The following is a 19,499-nucleotide window of genomic DNA, read 5'->3' on the forward strand; positions in this document are numbered from 1 at the left end:
ATCCATGTCATTGCCCTCGGTGACTCGTGTGGAGAATCACAAAGGTCCCCTTGCCGCCACACAGTGGAGGCAAATGGCCCATGGGGTCCACCCACAGGAGCGGGCATGGTGCAGTGACAACGGTCCACTCCCTCCTGAACCAACTCCCCGTGAACGAGTGTGTCACCCTTGGATCCTACCAGCCACTGGCCAGCCATTAGTTGTCTAGCGCACACGCAGCATTTAAGATTTCAAATTCTTCTGAAATGTAGTTTCTGCAGGTACCTGGACGTATGTCTTGGCAAAGGGTAACTTCGGAAGGGTCGCCTGAAGCCTTAGCGGCCAGAGAAGCACAGCTTGCCCCCTCTGCCTCTCAGAGGACTTGGGCTTCATTGTCCCAACAACCACACCCCAACGCTCCTCACAAGTCTGGGAGATGGATTTTGAAACAGCAAGCAATTTTCAGCCCAAATCTACCCAAATGGAGACATTTGCCCCTGCTCGGAACTTGTTTAGCCAACACAGGCTACGTTAAGGGAACGGACGTTAGATGCGGAAAAATAAACTAAATTCGATTTTGCCTTCTCTCTTCAGGAAGCACCACCCATAAATAAAAAGGGCTGTTTCCCTTTACAACATGTGAGAAAACATTGCACCCTCCTGCCTGTTCAGTGAGAGGCTGTGTTCGTTCTCACCGAGGGCCTCCTGTCACCATAGCCCTTACGCAGGCCCAGCGAGCGTGTGTGAACTCCACCCCCTGGCTACCAAACGGTAAGTGTAAAGCAAACCCTGGTTTCATAGATTTCTGTTATTTTACAATTACACCCTGTAGTGTTTCAGTATCAGGCACTTATTATTGCCCCAACTTTATAAATGAGTACGCATTAGTGTAAGACAAAGAGGCCCACCCAAGTGCTAATGAGTACTGCAGAGCCCCTTCATATAGGTGGGGCAGGACTAAGGGCAGGACCCAGGTGTTCCACCTCCCAGCCTGTGAGCCAAGATCCCACTACCCAGACTGTCGGGCAAGGTGCTTACATCCTGAGGCTTTCCACGCCTTTGAGATAAGCTCCGAAATTCTTTTTTTTTTTTAACTATAGCCAAAATTCTATTCTCCCATATTATTTTTTACCCTTATTTTATTAATTTTCCTTCCCTCCCTGACCAGTTTTATTGAGATCTGATTGACAATTAAGACTTGTATATAGTTAGGTTTCACGACGTGAGTTTTTTAAAGGTGGACAATGTGATAATTTAATATACGTATGCACAGCGAAATGATCACCACAACCAAGTTAATTAACCCACCCATCATCTTGCGTGGCTACCTTTCCGTGTGTGTGGTGAGAATATTTAAGACCTCCTCTCCCAGCAATCTCCAATATCCAATTCAGTATCAACTACAGGCATTATGCCTTACATCTCCAGAACGTGCCTTCTAACTGAAAACGGGTATACTTAGACCAACATCTCCCGTTTCCTGCACCTTCCATCCCCTGGAAATCACGATTCTATTCTCTGCTTCTAAGAGTTTGACTTTTTTTAGATTTCGTGTATAAGTTGTGATATCATGCAGTATGATTTTTTTTTTATGTGTCTGGCTTATTTCACTTGACATAATGTCCTCCAGGCTCATCTAGGTCTTCACAAATGACAGAATTTTATTTTATTTTTTTTTAATTTTTACTTCTTTTCCATTTGAAAGCAGTCATTTATTAACTGATCAGGTTACAATCATAATCATGGTACATACCTTAGTTCATCCTTCTAATAAGCCTATTGATCTGGTCTTCCCTGTTGCCAGCATCTCCACCTTCTACAAAATGAGTGGCCTTTTTCTTCATTTTTTATGGCTGAATAATACTCCACTGTGTGTGTGTGTGAGAGAGAGATTGTGTGCATACATACAACTACAGCTGATGGACCCTTGGGTTGTTTCCATATCTTGGCTATTGTGAATATTGCTGCAACACACATGGCAGTGCAGATAACTCTCCAAGATCCTGATTTCATTTCCTTTGGATACATACCCAGAGGTGTGATTGCTGGATCATATGTTCATTCTATTTTTAATTTTTTAAGGAATCTCCATACTGTTTTCCACAGCTGCTGCACCAATTTACATTCCCAGCAACAGTACGCAAGAAATTCTTAATTGGGCCCAGGGCCCAATGTGACCTGAGCCCTGCCTGTCCCTCAGGGCCCTCAGGGCCTCACCCCCACTCTCCTGCACGAGGTACAAGCCTCCAGCCACAGGGCAACACGGCCTCCAACTTGCTGGATGTTCCCTTCCTGGTCCTGCTCACTGGACCCTTATTCTCTTCAGAGATGCCTTTTGCTTCCCACGTGAGTACATACATTTTCATTCCCTGTACTTGTCACCATGAGTATTCACGTAAGTGTTTTTGTCATTATTGCTATATCCTTCCTTACCACTCAAAACATACACACATACTTTGAATCTACAAGCTCGAAGAGGACAGGGAGTCTGTGTTGTGTCACATTCGCACCCAGTTGAAGTGCACAGAGCCTGGGACCTAGTAGGCACTCAATAAACACTTTGCTGATTCTGAATGAAGATGATACGCTATTCTGACACGGATAAAGGAGAGAAGAGAGAATTTTAAAATGGGTCTTCCTTTTAAAGATCTCTTTTTAATCATTTATAACATTTGCCCCCCTTTTTTTTCATTTAGATATTAATTCTTCATGACTAGATTCTACCCAAAGACATTCCTTTTGAAGCTAGGAGAAGAAGATGAGGGTGGGGGTGGTGGGGAAGTTTCGGTAATGTTTCTATTTTGTGAAATCTGAAATGGTACAGTGTCCAAAACAACTCCCGATTTCATTTTGAGTTCAAGCACTTCAAAGAGAAGTTCATTTATAAAACATCATATCTCTCTGGTCATTTGCTGAATATTTACAAGTACCAATCACTTTACTAGGAGGGTAGTTAATGCAGGAAAATAAGCATGACAGGGAAAATTAAAATGAGTTTCCACAGCCTCTTTGCTCCCATGTCCCCCATCATTCCCCCCTTGGTCACGCTCGACATCCAGCATGCTACATGCACTCAACGGAGAGCCTTCCGTCCCTGCAGCTCCATTCTTGAGTCTTTTCAAATCGGGCTGTCTTGAATTATACAAGAAAGGCAAAACATCTCTCGAGGAAAACAGATGGAAAGGCCAAGAAATAGAAAGCTTGCTTTGGGCTGAGTCTGAGCAGGTTTTCAGGAGTTTTGGGAGAGGAAGAGAGACGAAGGCATCTGGCTGGCCATGCTGAGGGGGTTGTGGCAACAGGCAAGAAAAGATTTTAATCTTCTGTCTTTTATTTATGAATCAAGCACTTTTTTGCCATTTTCAAGAGACTGAGTTAAGATTTAAATTTATTGAAAATTCCATTTGGACTTCGAACGTGTTTGTCTATGCACCCATCAGAGATGGGTGCCCCTTCCACGCAAACTCAGCATTCCTCAAGTTCTAAGACACAGAGAGCCACACAAGGACATTCATTTACAAGTGTCACAAATGAAAGCACCTAGCAATTATAAAATCCGATTTTCAAACTTTCCCAATCTGTCTAAAACACTAACAGTCATTGATTTGATCATGTGCCGGGACTAGCTGTATGTCTGAGAGCTAGAACAGGAGATAAGAGGAATAAGGCAAAGATTAAGTAGATAACTGTCTGTCAGGATCTTCCCACACAGTTAGGGGAGGTATGCCACATTTCTAAAGAATTGGCAAAATATATTATTCTCTACATTTTCTTTTAAGTTCTCAAAGACGGAAAAGGGTGGATAAAATGAATGAGAATCACCGAGATTAAGTTCTCTCAAAGCAGATTTAACTCGAGAAAAATGGACAGAATTTAAGTAGGTGGAAAGAAGAGGCGATTCACCAGGTGGAGGAACCACCCGGAGAGAGACTGAGCCTTCTGAGCTTGTGTGGTTTTCAGTCCCTGTCATTTTTTTTGTATTTTAATATTAAATCATTGCTAGCTTAGCTCTTGATGGAAACAGCTCATTGAACTGTTTGTTGAAGGCCACAGTGTTGACAGTGCCAACCAGCCCATTAGGGTTTGGGTGTAGACCTCAAGCACCATGTACAACGCAGCTGAAAGAGGAACCACTCATATTCCTGCTGCTCAAGCAAATCTATATGTAGCCCCCATGCCCCCAAGGTGCCCAAACATTGACACTTTATTGTTGTTGGTAGATTCTTTTCCAAGGGAAGCTGGGGATAAGTGGAGTATGTTTATCATAGTATTTTGCCCTAAGTAGTCAGAAACAGTATCACGGGACCAGGCAGAGGACACAGGGGCAGTGGGAACATCACTGGGGCGGGGGTAGGGAGTGGTTTCTGCAGAAGCTAAGAAGCGAGGCCCCTAATACGAGGTCATGGCAATGGACAGAAGGAACATCTAAATGTTCCAAGAACCCCAGAAAATGGCAGCTGGCCATTCACACTCTGGAATTTTTGACAAAATTCAAATCCAAACCTACAATTTTTTTTTAACATTATCTATGACTGGTCTATACAAAGTCATTGCTTCCAAACTACTGCAACTGGCATCCGAACCAAATTCTCCAATTTTCTTGACTTGTCTCTACAGAACTGATGAGAATTTTAATAAAACACATAAGTTGGCTCTTTATTAAAGAATCTTCCCTGATGATTTAGACACTTTTAAAACAAAGGGAAAAGCAACAGTATGAGTCTCTATTTTATAACAAAATATGCAATCGAATGCTTAGATGAGTTCCCTGTCTGAAAGCCTTTTTACGTATGTAAAGCTATATTTTACTATTTGTACCCAACAATTTCCAGCAAAGAATATTCCTTGGTTTTTACTGAGGAAAAAGAACACCTTTGTTATTTACAAGGGCCTTAAAAATATTGATGAGCTCTTAAAGCTGATTCAGAAAGTCAGCATTTAATATATTTTGTAATTCAGCTACTAAAAGTAGTATCGGCTTCACAAATTTTTAAAAAATTCTTATGAGCCACATTTTCAGAGAAATTTTCCAGATTGCAAACAAATCTATAAAAATAACCTGACCCCATTTCCTACTGACCAAAGTGCTATATTCACAATGTTTTTAACTTCCCATGCTTTATAGGCCAACAAGCTCCGAAATCTAATAGAAAACCAACACCAGCATAGCAAAATGAGCGATGTAGTATAATCATCAAAGGCAAATTTTAAAATACTTCGATCTTGTTAAAACTTACAAACATCGGGGGAAAAATAGCTTCCTGTGTCCTATCTTCTGGAGATTAAATCAACATGGTTTTGCAGCACACACACACACACACACACACACACACACCTTTCTACTTCTTCCTTCTAGCTTTCTTTAAGTGATAAAACAGGCTCCAGCCAGAAACATCAAGAATAGGAACTATGTGAGTATATATTGAACTCACACTTCTATACAGCTAGGCAACGTTTGGTCATTCGAAGAAACACTAGCATTCAGATCACACCCACGGACAGCTACTCGGCTGTCAGAGAGAGTGCAAGCATGTGGAATCACAGAGCCGCAAAGATGCTCTATGTATTCACCATATAATCCCATCCCCTTTCCCCTCCTGCACATTTGATTCACATCCCACATCTGAGCAATTTCCCCTGAACCTCTGCCAGATGCCAGGGCAACACCGGGGCGCTGAATCCTCAAGGGGGGAGCTGGGAAGCCAGTCAAGCCATCAGCCCGGCAAAGGGCCATGAAATGAGGACTCCTGGCAGGGCCCGGGGGGTGGTGTCACACATCATCCCTGGTCAGGAGGCAGCAATCTAGGAGATGATCTCGCAGGAACGTGACCAGAGGCCCCTGAGCCTGGGGAACACCGTCTCCACCAAGGCCCTCATGATAATCCCTGGCACTGAACTGCTGAAATATTCAGGAAGGTTAACAGCCAGATGCCCTGAGGAGTTAATAACAGAGCTTGAAAGCCTTTCTCCAGCTACATTTCCAACTCAGAGCCAGGTCGGCTTGTCAGTAATTAAAAGTCTCACTTGGTAGAAGCTTTTATAAAATGAATTGTTCATCTCAGTCAGCACTAAGGAGTAAGCATTCTACTTTCAAAACTACCAACCGAATCTAAAAGAGCCAGAATTAAACAGGTTTTGTTTTGTTTTTTCAAATGTAGCTTTCCCATCCATCCATTCATCCATCATCTGTTGGTTCCTTTTCATTCACTGGTTCATTCATTCATTCACAAATACGTGTGATGTCTACTGTGTGCATAAGCCCTGGATCCACAGAAAACAGACCAGAAGGAGGTCCCCTCTGCTATTGCTGTCAACACTCAGTGCTCTTTATAATGAGCCCCTAAATTCCCAATCTGAAGATAATGCTCAAGCCATAGTCTTCTGAATTCAGCAGTCTCCTCCAAGTGGATGTTTCATTGATGTCTTTTTTCTTCATTGTCTAGAATGCCTTCTTCACTTCCCACCCCAGCAGTAAGCTCCCTGAGGCCTTCCTGCCTGCACCCCAGCGAGAAATGACCATTCCCCCCATCCTGCCAGGAAGTGAGGTGAACAAGTGGACTTCTTGCCCCACACACTACCACACGGTTGGTGATCCGCCCCCCTCTGCCAACCCCAGGGACCTTCTCAAGGGTGATTCGGCCCCTTATCTCCTTGCATATCTAGCACCTTGCTGCACATAGTAGATATTTACTAAATAACTGAGTTGATCCTCATTCTGGGCAGCAAAGTCACTTGACCTGCGTGTTCTCTCTAGCTTTGTTGAAACTGCTGAAACCAGAGGGGAGTAGCCAAAAGTAGGTAATAAAATACAAGCTGGGCCCTGGAGATACCCTGAATGTGGGGTGGCCACACAAAGATAAAATGTCAAGAGTATTCTCCAGGTCAGATGACCCTACATAGCTGATTGCATCTTTGCCAATGAGAGCATTTGAAGGGTGAGGCAGTCCCCGAGGGAGGGGAGGTAAGAAGGTGAGAAGAGAGAAACAGGGCAGTGGGAGTGCCGGGGGCCATGAAGGGGGAGGGCTTGGGCGGGGGGAAGGGCCGAGAACCATCCCAAGTGCCTGTGGTGCCCGGACAATTCCTCCCCGACAGCCAGTCTCATCGGGCCTCATCATGATAACCAGTAGGTGTGATTTCCGTAGCACAGGAAAATTGTATCCTTGGAATGTGGAATCAACCCAACACATTTAAATTAGCTTCAAAAGCAGAACTAGGCGGCAGGGTTTTCTAAACACACTTTCTCCCCCCTTCTCTTCTCTCTCTTACACTCCCCCCCCCCCAATCTACTCCCTCCCTAGACAGGCTTACTCTACTGGTAGCTTGAATTTGTGAAATCGGCTCTAATCTCCCTCAACCCCCCACCCCCCACCAAATCCTCTAAAGGTATTATTTAAAGGTGAAAAAGAACAGAAGAAGGCATCAGAGAGGAAGTTTTGGAAGTAGAAAAGCAGATGGGGTAAGTGACCCAGCAAACAGCAGGAAGTTCCTTCTTCAGCCTGAGTGTACAAAGCCCTGACTTCCATCAAGGAACCACCCAAAGGCTCCAGACCCAAGATGTCTGCCTCAACTACACAGAGGAACTCATGGTAAGCAGCCCCCTCTTCCTACAGTCCCCCCCAGGAAGCAGGCCAGGTCGGTAAGGACACAATGAGTAAATTCCCTGTGGGTGAGTTGCCCTAACACTGTCCACTGTGTCTCAAGACACTTGTCAAAAAATGAGGTTGATCCAAGATTTGGTGTAAATGGTAGTGAGCACCTCCATCTGGGAGTAAGTAGGACACGCTGCCTCTTACAGCCATTTGTGAGTAGTAGAAGCTTGGAATTAACCTAGAGGAAGCCCCTCTCAGCCTGTGTTCTTCCACAGGTACAGGAATCCCACCCAAGTTGCTGAAACGTAAGAGGGAAAGTGAGACAGGACTGCTGATCCCCGAGATTCGCTGAGGGCAGAGGTCACGTCTTGGGCTCTCATCTCCCCACACGGCAAGGCAAAAAGCAAGCACGGTACATCCTCATCGATGTGTGTGCTAATGTAGATCTTTCATTAGGTTCACTTTTAAGTAACCTGTGAAGTTACGAGCTTCAGTCTTCCTGGGGCGCCTGAGTGGCTCAGTCAGTTGAGCATCTGACTCTTGGCTGAGGCACCTGAGTGGCTCAGTGGGTTGAGCATCTGACTCTTGGTTTCGGCTCAGGTCATGATCTCAGGGTCGTGAGATCGAGCCCCCCATCGGGAATCTGCTTGGGATTCTCTCTTTCCATCTCCTTCTGCCCCTCACCCCCTGCAAGTGCCTGCCCGTGCTCTCTCTGTCATGCTCTCTCTCTCTCTCTCTCTCAAGAAAAGACGAAAGAAAGAAAGAAAGAAAGAAAGAAAGAAAGAAAGAAAGAAAGAAAGAAAGAAAGAAAGAAAAAAGGAAGGAAGGAAGGAAGGAAGGAAGGAAGGAAGGAAGGAAGGAAGGAAAAAAGAAAGAAAGAAAGAAAGAAAGAAAGAAAGAAGAAAGAAAGAAAGAAAGAAAGAAAGAAAGAAAGAAAGAAAGAAAGAAGAAAAGGAAGGAAGGAAAAGAAAAAAGAAAAGAAAAAAAGAAAAGAAAGAAAGAAAGGAGAGCTTCAGTCTTCTTTAAGTAGAGATGGTGAACAGTGAAGCCAAGTCTAGAGCATTCTGTTCCATCTGAACAATTAATGGAGAAAATAAAGTGATATCCTCCCCCCCCCCCCTTTTCATGTCCTTACGCCCTCATCTCATCAGTACTAAAGTTTCAGCCAGTCAAACAAAAGTAAGGGAACACAGTGGCTTCCTGGAGCTCAAAGACACAGCTCAGCCTTCACTTGCTGTTGTGCAAAATGCATGAGCTAATTATACCCTAAGCCTCCAACACAGTAGGAAGGTAATAACCTGTAATATGGCTAATTTAGAGGTCACCCTGATCTGGTGGTTAAGAACGTATTTCTTCTTATTCACTTAAAACTTAGCTTTAGCCCTCCGACGGAGCTCAAGCAGCATTTCAGATGGGTAAATACACGCAGTGCTCCCTGTCACATGGTGCCCCGGGCACGTACAGCACATTTGATCTTCCTCGACTCAAGGTGCTTCTCCATCAAGGCTGGAAGGAGAGGGCAAGCGGTGAAGGAAATGAAAAAGAATATTCTATAATGGAATTCCACTGTTTTTATTTCTGCATGAGTTGAAAAAGGCCTTCTCATAAGGAGACGTAATGTCAGGTAGACGTAATGTCAGGTACTTGCCCGATGTGGCACCGATAGCCCTCCTATTTGGAGACTGCTGTGGCTGAGTCACCATTAGTCACAAAGGTAAACAATCTCTCTCTTAAAGGCAATGAGCCAGGCTAGATGGAGGGCAGAAGGACTTGGTGGCAAAATATTTCTAGTAGTAAGCTCCAAGGTCATCTTTTTCAAACAGAAAGAGCTGCAATTTTGCTCAAGTCAGCACAAATATATCGACCACCAAATATTTTCAGGCACTAGAACAGGGGCTTGGGATGGTTACTTTTACTGTCAAGCTGACTGGGCTAAGGGATGCTGGGATGCTGGTAAAACATTATTTCTAGGTGTGTTTGTGAGACTGTTTCTGGAAGGGATTTGCATTTGAGTACAGTAGGCGCAGGGCTCCCCTCCACCCCCAGGATGGGTTATCCAATCCCTTCAGGGCCTGAATAGAACAAAAAGGCAGAGGAAAGGCTACTTTGCTCTCTCTGCTTGGGCTGGAACATCATGTTCTCCTGGCCTGGGACATTGGAGCCCCTGGTTCTCGTGCCTTTGGACTCAGACTGGGACCTACACCACCAGCCCTGGATTTCCAGGCCTTCAGATTCAGACTGAATTAAATATACCACTGGCTTTCCTGGTTCTCCAGCTTGGAGATGACAGACCACGAGACCCAGCAGCCTCCATTACTGTGTGAGCCAATTTCCCATAGTCAGTCTTCTCCTGTGTATCTATATGTACCCTATTGCTTCTGCTTCTCTGGAGACCCTAAGACACGGCTGTAGGTCCAGAGAAGTGTCACATAGGAGTGTTTGATCTTCCAATGGTAGGCACAGATGCTAAACCAATTGTCTTAGTAACTACAAGCATAGTGAAAGAGGTTGGTGCAAGGTCCCATGGGAGCAGATAATAGGCGCCCAACCTGGGGTATGAGGTTATGATTATGTACCAAAAGCCATACTATAAAGAGGTCTAGAGGTGTCCAAGCAACAGGACGATCATAAGGCTGACAGTTTCTTGAGGGCAGGAGTATGTCTTCTCATCTGTTTATCTTCAGCACGCAGGCCAGACGAAGCCTTGATATCATCAGAGCTCACTGGTAGCCACTGACTGAGCTGTATTAAAATGAGCTGAGAGTGTGAGGTCTCGCTAATGCAGCTGTGTTCCCATTATTTATTTATTTATTTTATTTTATTTTTTATTTTTTTTTTGTTCCCATTATTTAAATAAGAGACTTGGCTAAATAAAAGCTAGGGATAAGAAATATTACTTACATTATGAATAATATACAACATAAAAACACAAAATATACAATAGTATTCCACATAATGTTATCATATAGAATATACAGCACCAGCTAAGCTGTAATTTCACATTTATTATATACATTTGCCATGAGATCCCTTCACTCAGGGATCCTTCATTATTGAAACGGGAAGGATTTATGACTTGACCTGTAGAGATGCAAAGGGATTAGGATGTGGCAAAGGCAGCAGAAGAGAGCTTTGAAGATCCCCAAACAGAAACATAGAAAGAAAACAGGCAACATCTTCATTGTACTCTTGCTCACAGGGTGGAAGGTGAGTACAGTGGCCTCTCTTCCAAGGCAGCTTGCAAATTCTCCGAAATGTGCATAAAAGCCCTGGTAACCTTTCCAGGTTTCCTGTAGGAAGAAAGACTGGATCTCCAACAGGAGGAAAATGCTTTCCTTTGAGATCTTAAAGACCCGCCTGCCAAAGCCACACTCTCTTCCACTCTGGACGTACCACTGACAAAGGGTAATTGGGACGTAAATCCTCTGGATCGGGGCCCGCTGCCTTCCAAGCGACTCAGGTTGATCAGATCATTTCACCTCCGACGTGGCACCTCCTCCAGCGAAGCAAGTTATTTATTTGGTCACTGTAGGATCACGTGTACCGTGTGTACGGTGAATTGAGGTCTTTACACAAAGGGGCTTTACATAAATAACTGGTATTGCCACGTTTCTATCTATCTTGATGTAGAGCGCATTTCAATCATGGTATTAGGAACAAAAGTAACGTGCTCGGTTATTGTTAGTCTCCATTTACTTCTTCTGGAGCTTCAAATTCAATTACATTCTGAGATGAACATGAAATCAATTGAACAGCTGGATGTATAGTGATCCTATTTGCCCAATTTTCTTTAAATTCCATGCTCTCATAAGATAATCAAATCCCTCTTGTGTGGCTTAACATTCCGGTGAACTTTAGAAGAAGAAAAGAGAATTATGGCAAGCACGCCCCCCCGGAAGGATTTTAAGATGCAGAGTCTGTGTATACACAAATGTATACACACACGCACACGCATATACAAACATCCCAAAAAAATGGAAATCTAGCTTACTGGTTCATTCCACAAACATGTACTAACTAACACGTCCTGAAAGTATACTCGGCGGTCAGCAATGTCTCAGATCGTACGGCTATTACCTCGTAAAGATGGATTTACTTTAAAGGGGCTATCACCTTCTTTTTTGGCTCACTCAGCTTTTTTTACTGAAACAAATATTTGCCTACCATTGCAAGATGCAGCTTCACAAACGACTCCCCTAACCTTCCATGCTAGTCTTTAATTTACAGTCAAATGCTTCTACGTACAGGCTCATAAAATCAGGACTAGGTTAGACTTGGGAGCGAGACAAGGGTACTTCCACGGGCAGGACCTACACGGAGGCTTCCACCAGCTGCGGAGAAAGTGCGTGACATTCTCTCGGGGTTCGGGGTTCTACGGTCGGTGGACGGAAGGCACAAGGCGTGGGGGGGGCGGGGTCGACCGTAGAACAAGCTCTCAGAACTGAAAATCAGAGACGGCAGGAAAACAGAGCAAGGGGTGAAGCAAAGGGCAGTAGCGTCGTCCAAGAACGCAAGATCATGAACCAGGACCTATTCTGATATTCGGTGTCATTACTGGTTAATGGTATGGAGGGCGATTCCTCTACATTATGAAGCATTTCAAAATACAGTGGTTTGGGTTTTTTGTTTTGTTTTGTTTTGTTTTTAGATTTTTGAGATTTTTTTTTTTCCTTATAAGATCTTCTTAAAAAAATCTCAGTTGAGTCTCTGTGAATCAAATGAAACAAAAGGATGTAATCAGCCTGGAAATTAGCAATCCCTGAATCGTCTAAAATGAGAAAAGAAAATTCTGGCAACTACATCGAGCAATACAGGTTCCAGTCCTGGCAACACGCTAGTACAGCGTATTATATGGATGATACTAAAGAGATGACTGATTGCTAAATGGACGGTTGGCCATAACCTCGCACGAGGTTACAATGATCGGTAGGAACCAACATGCTTGTGCTAAAAACAAGTGAAGCCAAAATTAATCCTCTCCTCTTTGTACCAGAACAAATGGATCAAGAGGATTTCATCAGCATAACACAGCTGGATTCCAGGAACGTTTGACCAAGCCTCCCATGACATCGTTCTGTGTAAAACAGAAAGTATTGGGATAAATGGGAGAGGAATCAGGAAGTCCGAGGCTGGTCAGGTAGTCCTAACTCCCCAGTGTCCACGGACGGAGTCAAATTCTGATGACCACCTCAAGTGGCAAGCCTCCTGATGCCATTTTCCTTCCCAGTCCGACTCCCGATTTGCCACTATCTCATTGTGGAAAACCCAAGCTAGGGGGTAGCCCCCATACGCCGGTGGGCTCCATCAGTGCTCACAAAGCTCCTCACATGTGGGTTGATGGGGGGTGGGGGGGTGGGGATGAAATAGATAGAGGTAAATACAAATCTAACAACGGAGAAATCGCTGTGTCATCTGATTTAGTGAATCTGGGATCTTAGGATAGACCAGGGTAGCTGGTTACTTATAATGACTAATGCACCGTGGTCTGGGTGATGGCATAACAATGTATGAGAACTATCGGCTCTCCCATCAGAAAAAAAAAAAAAAAAGCCAAAGAACCCAAGTCATTTCAGGTTAGATGCAATGGGGCCAGGCAAGGGCTGGGGCATCCAGGGGCTCCCGGCCACAGAGCACACGAGGGTATCATCCTCCATTCTCGGGGGGGTAATGTGACTGGGCCTTTGACAAAGCTGAGCCAGACGAGAGGCGTGAGGGCACAGTGAGGAGAGAGCAGAAGGAGCAGATGACGCTGTGAAGGATGGGGAGCTCTGCAGATACGCCCGCCGTGACCTTTACCTCTGCCCCCACGAGCTGGAGGGTCCTGTGTGACGCCCCCACACACTACAAGACAAGAGTGGGATTGGGGCTCCTTAAAGGGAAGAAATTTCGGGGCCACTGGGTGGCTCAGTGATTAAGCATCTGCCTTTGGCTCAGGGTGTGACCCTGGGGTCCGGAGATCGAATCCCACATCGGGCTCCCTGCAGGGGGCCTGCTTCTCCCTCTGCCTGTGTCTCTGCCTCTCTCTGGGTCTCTCATGAACAAATAATTTTTTTTTTTTAAAGGAAGGATTTCTATGGAGTAGAGCATTTCAGAGGCGGAATGATCTGTCTTATGAGATAAACTTCTTGGACCTGAAAAAGCAAAGTGATTTCCCTGCTTTTAGGTTCTGGCAAAACCTTCCTCAAGCCTCTAAATGAAGCCCCAGAACCGCGGCCTCTAGGAAGACATAGCGACCCACCGTCCCCACCGTCCTTCAGATGTCGCCCTCCGCTGTGCGTGTCAGCGCTCTCTCCATGCACACTCCGCGGGGATCATGTACACACTACGCTGCAACCACAGGCCCTCCTGCCTCCCTCCCCAGACACAGCATCCAGGGAGGGAGCGGTTTGATCCGTCCCCAAGTCCAGGGCACCCAGTATGTCGTGATGCTTCGTGAATGTGGTGGAGTCAGTGCCACAGGTGCGAGTTTCAGCAAACGCAGACTCATTCACAATTAACTGCAGGAGGGATGGAAAAGCAAGAAACGGCGTTAAAAATTAGTGTGTGGGGTTGGGGAGAGGGCGCCTGGGCGGCTCAGTCAGCTGGGCGTCTGCCTTCAGCTCAGGTCACGATCTCGGGATCCTGGGATCGAGCCCCACGTGGGGCTCCCTGCTCAGCGGGGACTCTCCCTCTCCCTCTGTACATGCTCCTCTTCTCTCTCTTTCTCTCTCTCTCACAAATAAAGAAATAAAATCTTAAAAAAAAAAAAAAGTCAGTGTGAAGCGTGAACACTGAAATCACAGAGGAGGGCACCTGGGGGGACGTAAAGATGTGGCTGGGCGCTCAAGCAGGGCCGATAAGGCCAAGAGGGCTTGATTATCCATGATGGTGCCCCTGAGCACCTCCATTGGCCATGTCGTTACTGCCTTTTATTTTTTTTTAATTTTTTTTAAAGATTTCATCTATCTGTTCATGAGACACACAGAGAGAGAGAGGCAGAGACACAAGCAGAGGGAAAAGCAGGCTCCATGCAGGGAGCCCGACGTGGGACTCGATCCCGGCATCTGGGATCAGGCCCTGGGCTGCAGGTGGCACTAAACCACTGAGCCACCCTGTTACCCTGTTAACAGAGGAGGAGACACCTGCGTAAGGCCACTAAGTCACTGGGATCTCTCTGCTGATTCCCAAGGACTTTGTCCCAGCAACTCCACACACACACACACACACACACACACACACACACACACTGGGAGGGGGATACATAAAGTGAAAAAGTCACAGTAAAAGAAAAATCTAAATATGGAGAATGAGTGGAAGCCAGGAGTGGAGCTGCGACGCGCCGCGGGATGCGTGTGACAAAGGCAGTAGGTCGTGGAGGCAGGGAGAGCCCGAAGACTCGGCCCTGGGGCCGTGCATTTTCCCCAGAACCCTCCCGCTTAGCCTCCACCCCCTATTCATTAATCATACAACCACGGGCGACTTCGGTATCATGCAGGCCACGTGGGAGCTAACGGCGACCTCAGGGAAGCAGGTGGCCCGTCTGGTCGTGTGTCACTGCGTAGTGTTCCAAATGCAGTCCGTTGGGCTCTGACACGACCCACGTGCTCCTGAAATAGGCAAAACCGCACAGGAGAACCCCGCGGTTGCAGAGCAAGCTGGGCAGTAGGACGAGGGTCCAACGCTTCGTCGGTGACACATTTTTAAGAGGGAAATCTCCATGAAAATGGCAGCGCAACACCCGATGGTTCAAGATACGTCGGTGCCACAACAGGCTCCTGGCGTTTGCTCGGGGAGGCGGGTCTCCGGAGCCCCAGGTGTGACAGGGCCCACGCAGGTGGGGACTGCGGGGCTCACCACGGGCTGTCGCCTGGAAGCGGCCGGGAGCATCCGAGGTGCGTGTCCCGCGTGTCCTACGCCGCGACGGTGCCGGCCAGTCGCGCTGCGTGTCCTGCGGGTGAAACCGTTCCTAAGCCAATTTGAAATTGCATTTTGCTCAGATTGGATCCAAATGTTGCAACTGCATTGGAAAAAGTCTGCATTTTTCAAAACAAGCGTAAGAGCGGAATTGGCTATAATTCCATTACTATAACTGATAAGCTGTCGTACACGTGTCATCTCTGCTTATGCATGAAAAATAGCTTATGAAATACTATTGTTACGAGTAGTCCCTGCCCTACCTCCCAGCTGGAGAAACTGAGTCCGGAGTAACCGGGGGTCTCTTCTATATTGGTCAGCTACCAGCGGCTACACCACGTCTCAGACACAAGTCTTCTCTCAGCAACTCCTCTGTGCTTCTCCCAAAGTATTTCCCACGAGGCCACTCAAGCTCATTTTTTATTTTAAAATTCTTCTCCTTAGGGGCGCCTGGGTGGCTCAGCAGGTTAAGCATCTGTCTTCCGCTGGGGTCATGATCCCACGGTGCTGGGATGGGGCCCTGCGTGCACTCCCTGCCTAGAGGGGAGTCTGCTTCTCCCTCTGCCCTCCCTGCTCCTGCTCTCTGTGGCTATCTCTGTCTCTCTGTCTCTCTCTCTCTCTCAAATAAATAAATAAAATTTTTAAAAAATTAAATTAAAAAATACAATAAAATCCTTCTCTTTTATCCCATGCACGCACACACACAAAGTATTGCAAAAGAAAAAAAAAATTCATTTTAATAAAAGGGAAAAAAGGGAAGCAAAAAATCTGCAACATCCATCATAAGTTTATAAACCTTTAAAATGCCTAATTTCTCATAAGATATACATTTCATGTGTAAATAAAGAACTCTATCCTCATATCACACTGTCATCACTTCCTGGCTGTATAGAATGCTACTTATCAACAGATGTATTTATACATTTGAAGTTATATTTATAAGGATTCTAAGTTTAATATGTTACTGACTATATCTAAGTTTGTTCCTTCTTGGACCAAATTTTTATAGATTGAAAACCCATCAAAACATTCATTTTAAAAAACCCACAGGAAAAAAAAAATGTATGTACCTACAAGCCTGGGCAGGGGAATCATCATTCGTTCACTCAGTAGATATACACCATGCGCTGACCCTCCCGAGAGCTGCTCTGGGGACCAAGAATGTGGGGTTTCACGCAGCCCAACAAGCACCCCAAGTGCCTGGTCTCTGCTGGAAGAGATGCTGATTTCTCTGGGCACAAACCCTGCAGATGCCCACGCAGATCGTTCCAGCGAAAGGGGGGAGGTGCTGTAGCAAAAGTGAGCAAAAGTGTGCAGAATGCTAGAGAAACAATGGACAGGTGAGCCCACCTGAGCAGGGTGAGAGCCCCAGAGAGGTGGTGACCCAGCTCTGAGTCCTGAAGGGGCGGCCCACGCGCGCAGGTGGAGGTGAAGCGGGCATGGGGTGAGCGAGCCGCATCAGCAAAGTGTAGGCTGAGCCCAGGAGGTACGATCAAAGTGCTGAGCCTCCCGGGATTCAAAGGAGCCTTGAAGTCTTTCTTCCAAACAACTTCTAACACCCTGAGAGGGCTAACGTCTGGCTTTGACACCGTCTCCAAACACGGTTTTCAAATGGAAATATAGATACAATTTTGATTATCATTTTCATAAGACGGAAAATACAGAAAGAGAGCAAGGTTCATTATGTAACTACATCCAAGATGCATGCATTTTACTACCTACCTAAGGGGGAAGAAAAAGATGTTTGTACACACAAGGGAGCTAAACAGCAGAATAAGCATCGTTAAGAACGGTCCAGGCCTGTGGAACCCACCCTCCCAAGCTGAGGTCCCTGCTGTTTGCTACCCTGGGAGCACAACCTGTCCTGTTCCAACCCAAGTAGGCTCCTTCTCCATGACTGGCCCCGCTGGAGCAATGGCAAGCTAACCTGCAGCCTTTATTTTTATTTTTATTTTTTTAGTTCTTCAAGTTTGTTATTGTTCTTGTTTTTGTTGTTGTTGCCATTCAGCACTAAAGCTGCCACAGACGCCGTGTCAACCAACGGGCACGGCTGCGTTCCAAGACGTGTCCATGCACGCTGAGGTTGGTGTTTCACGCCATTTTCATGTGTCATAAAATAGTACTCCTCTTTCTGATTTTTTTTCAACCTTTAAAATGGGGAAGACCATTCTTAGCTTGGGGGCCGAACTTAAAAAGGCGGTGAGCAGAATTTAGCCTGTGGGCCGAGATTTGCCAACCCCTGTTCTACAAGGCTGAAGTTCTTATGTGACAAACTGGCCGAGTGAGCAATAAAGGCAATTATGCTTTTGGATGAGAAAAGGCAAAACAACAACAACAAAAAACAAAAACAAAAACAAAAACAAAGGACAGTTCCAAAGTTTTGAGGAAGCTGTTAGTAAACGCTCTTGTCCAAATGATTGCCCACCCATGTGCCACCTGTTAATGACAATCATTAGGGACGATGGATAGAATCTGAGCAACAAGAAGGGTTGAAGCAAACCATGAAAGTGGTGTCATAACTGTTTGCCCGCTGTCCTATGGGATCAGGAACCAGGAAGGCATCCGAGTCCCGTCAGGGAGGGAAGCACGAGTGTGCTTTGTTAACCTCAGCGAGCACCATCCCTGGAGGGCAGTAGGCCCTCACACAGGGTGAGGGATGCACATCATAGTCCGAGCGAGAGAAGAGGAATCCAGGGCTTCTTTGGTCAAGAGGCTGGGGAGCTGTCAGAGGCACAGCTGGTGCCTCTGTGTGATGAGAAGGGACAAAAAATTATGTTCTCGGGGGCAAAAGAAAGCAATAAGGCTGTCTACATTTGACTCCATGCTCCAAGCCAATATTGAGGCTATTCAGTTGGGACAGCATCATGTAACACTTGCAACATGTCAATTCCAATAATCACACTATGGCTAACCTGGGAGATTTCCTTGAGACCAATAACACCCCGTGAAACACCCTGGACACCACATAATGGATAGAATAACAGAGAACACAGTGAAGATTGATAAATGTTCAAGATATGCCTCCTCCTCCCCCAAAATGTGGAGAATTCCACTAAGTGGGTCATTAGGGCCAACCAGCCCGAGCAGGAGGCTGTGATAATTTAGGGGAAAAAAAAAAAAAGCCCAAGACAGAAAGAGACCTTCTTATATGAGCAAAGTCTCTGCAACCCAAGGGGAACAAAAAGGTTGGTAATAAAAGCAGGGCTCCTCCTGTCATAAGGTATGAGCTACACTGTCCATCCAGGGGTTCTCAGTGAAGGGATCAACAAGCAGAAGAAATCCAGCCCATGCATCTAGCAATGGGGGCTCCCAGGCAGGAAGCTTGCTACCTGGTTGAAACTGAACGTCCCTCCATGAATACCAGTCTCTTGCTACTATAGGAGCTGAGCAGTCAGGATGCTACCTTAAGGCAGAGCAGTCCTTCACCTCGTCTGCTGTCTGACTCCACGTCTTGATTTGAGGACCTTTAAGAAGAAGGTGGCATATGGCAAAGCCCTCCCTGTCCCCGGGGGAACAGAGAACTTAAGCGTCAATGAAGGGATACTGGGATAGTGGTGAGGTTTCTCCACCCCCCCCGCCCCCCGCCCACCACCAAGCAGAATCACCTTTATTGGAGCACAGGATGAGGTTTCTTTGCCTACAAGGGCTGAAATGACTAGCTTACCAGATTCTTTCAATGAACAAGGTCCATTCACTTAATTGAACAGACTTGGAAATGGTTAAAAATAGAGAAGGAAAGGAACTTTAACCATCTGGCAGGTCTTTCACAACCCTATAACGCACTCCCACATGTGTAAATGGGGTGGATGGTTTTCTCAAAGAAGATTGATTTTTATTTGTTTGTTTGTTTGTTTGTTTGTTTAGAGGTGGAGGAGAGAGAGAGCTGGGGTGGGAGGCAGAGGGATAAGCAAGCTCCCCGCTGAGCAGGGAACCCAATGCGGGGCTTGAACCCAGGGCCCTAAGATCATGAACTGAGCTGAAGACAGATGCTTAACCCACGGAGCCACCCAGGCACCTCTGGTGCGGATGTTTTACATGTTT

At 46.0% G+C, this 19,499-nt stretch overlaps 1 long non-coding RNA gene across 1 annotated transcript; it reads left to right on the top strand.

Annotated features, from left to right (window-relative positions):
- The first annotated feature begins 127 nt into the window (after positions 1–127).
- On the top strand, positions 128–14,271 carry LOC144283914 (uncharacterized). Its single transcript, XR_013352410.1, has 6 exons — positions 128–260; positions 574–750; positions 6,420–6,560; positions 7,360–7,562; positions 7,841–7,977; positions 13,729–14,271. It is a non-coding gene; the product is annotated as an uncharacterized LOC144283914 (long non-coding RNA).
- The last annotated feature ends 5,228 nt before the right edge of the window (positions 14,272–19,499 follow it).

This window comes from Canis aureus, chromosome 15, assembly GCF_053574225.1.
Source record: "Canis aureus isolate CA01 chromosome 15, VMU_Caureus_v.1.0, whole genome shotgun sequence".
Taxonomy (NCBI): Eukaryota; Metazoa; Chordata; class Mammalia; order Carnivora; family Canidae; genus Canis; species Canis aureus.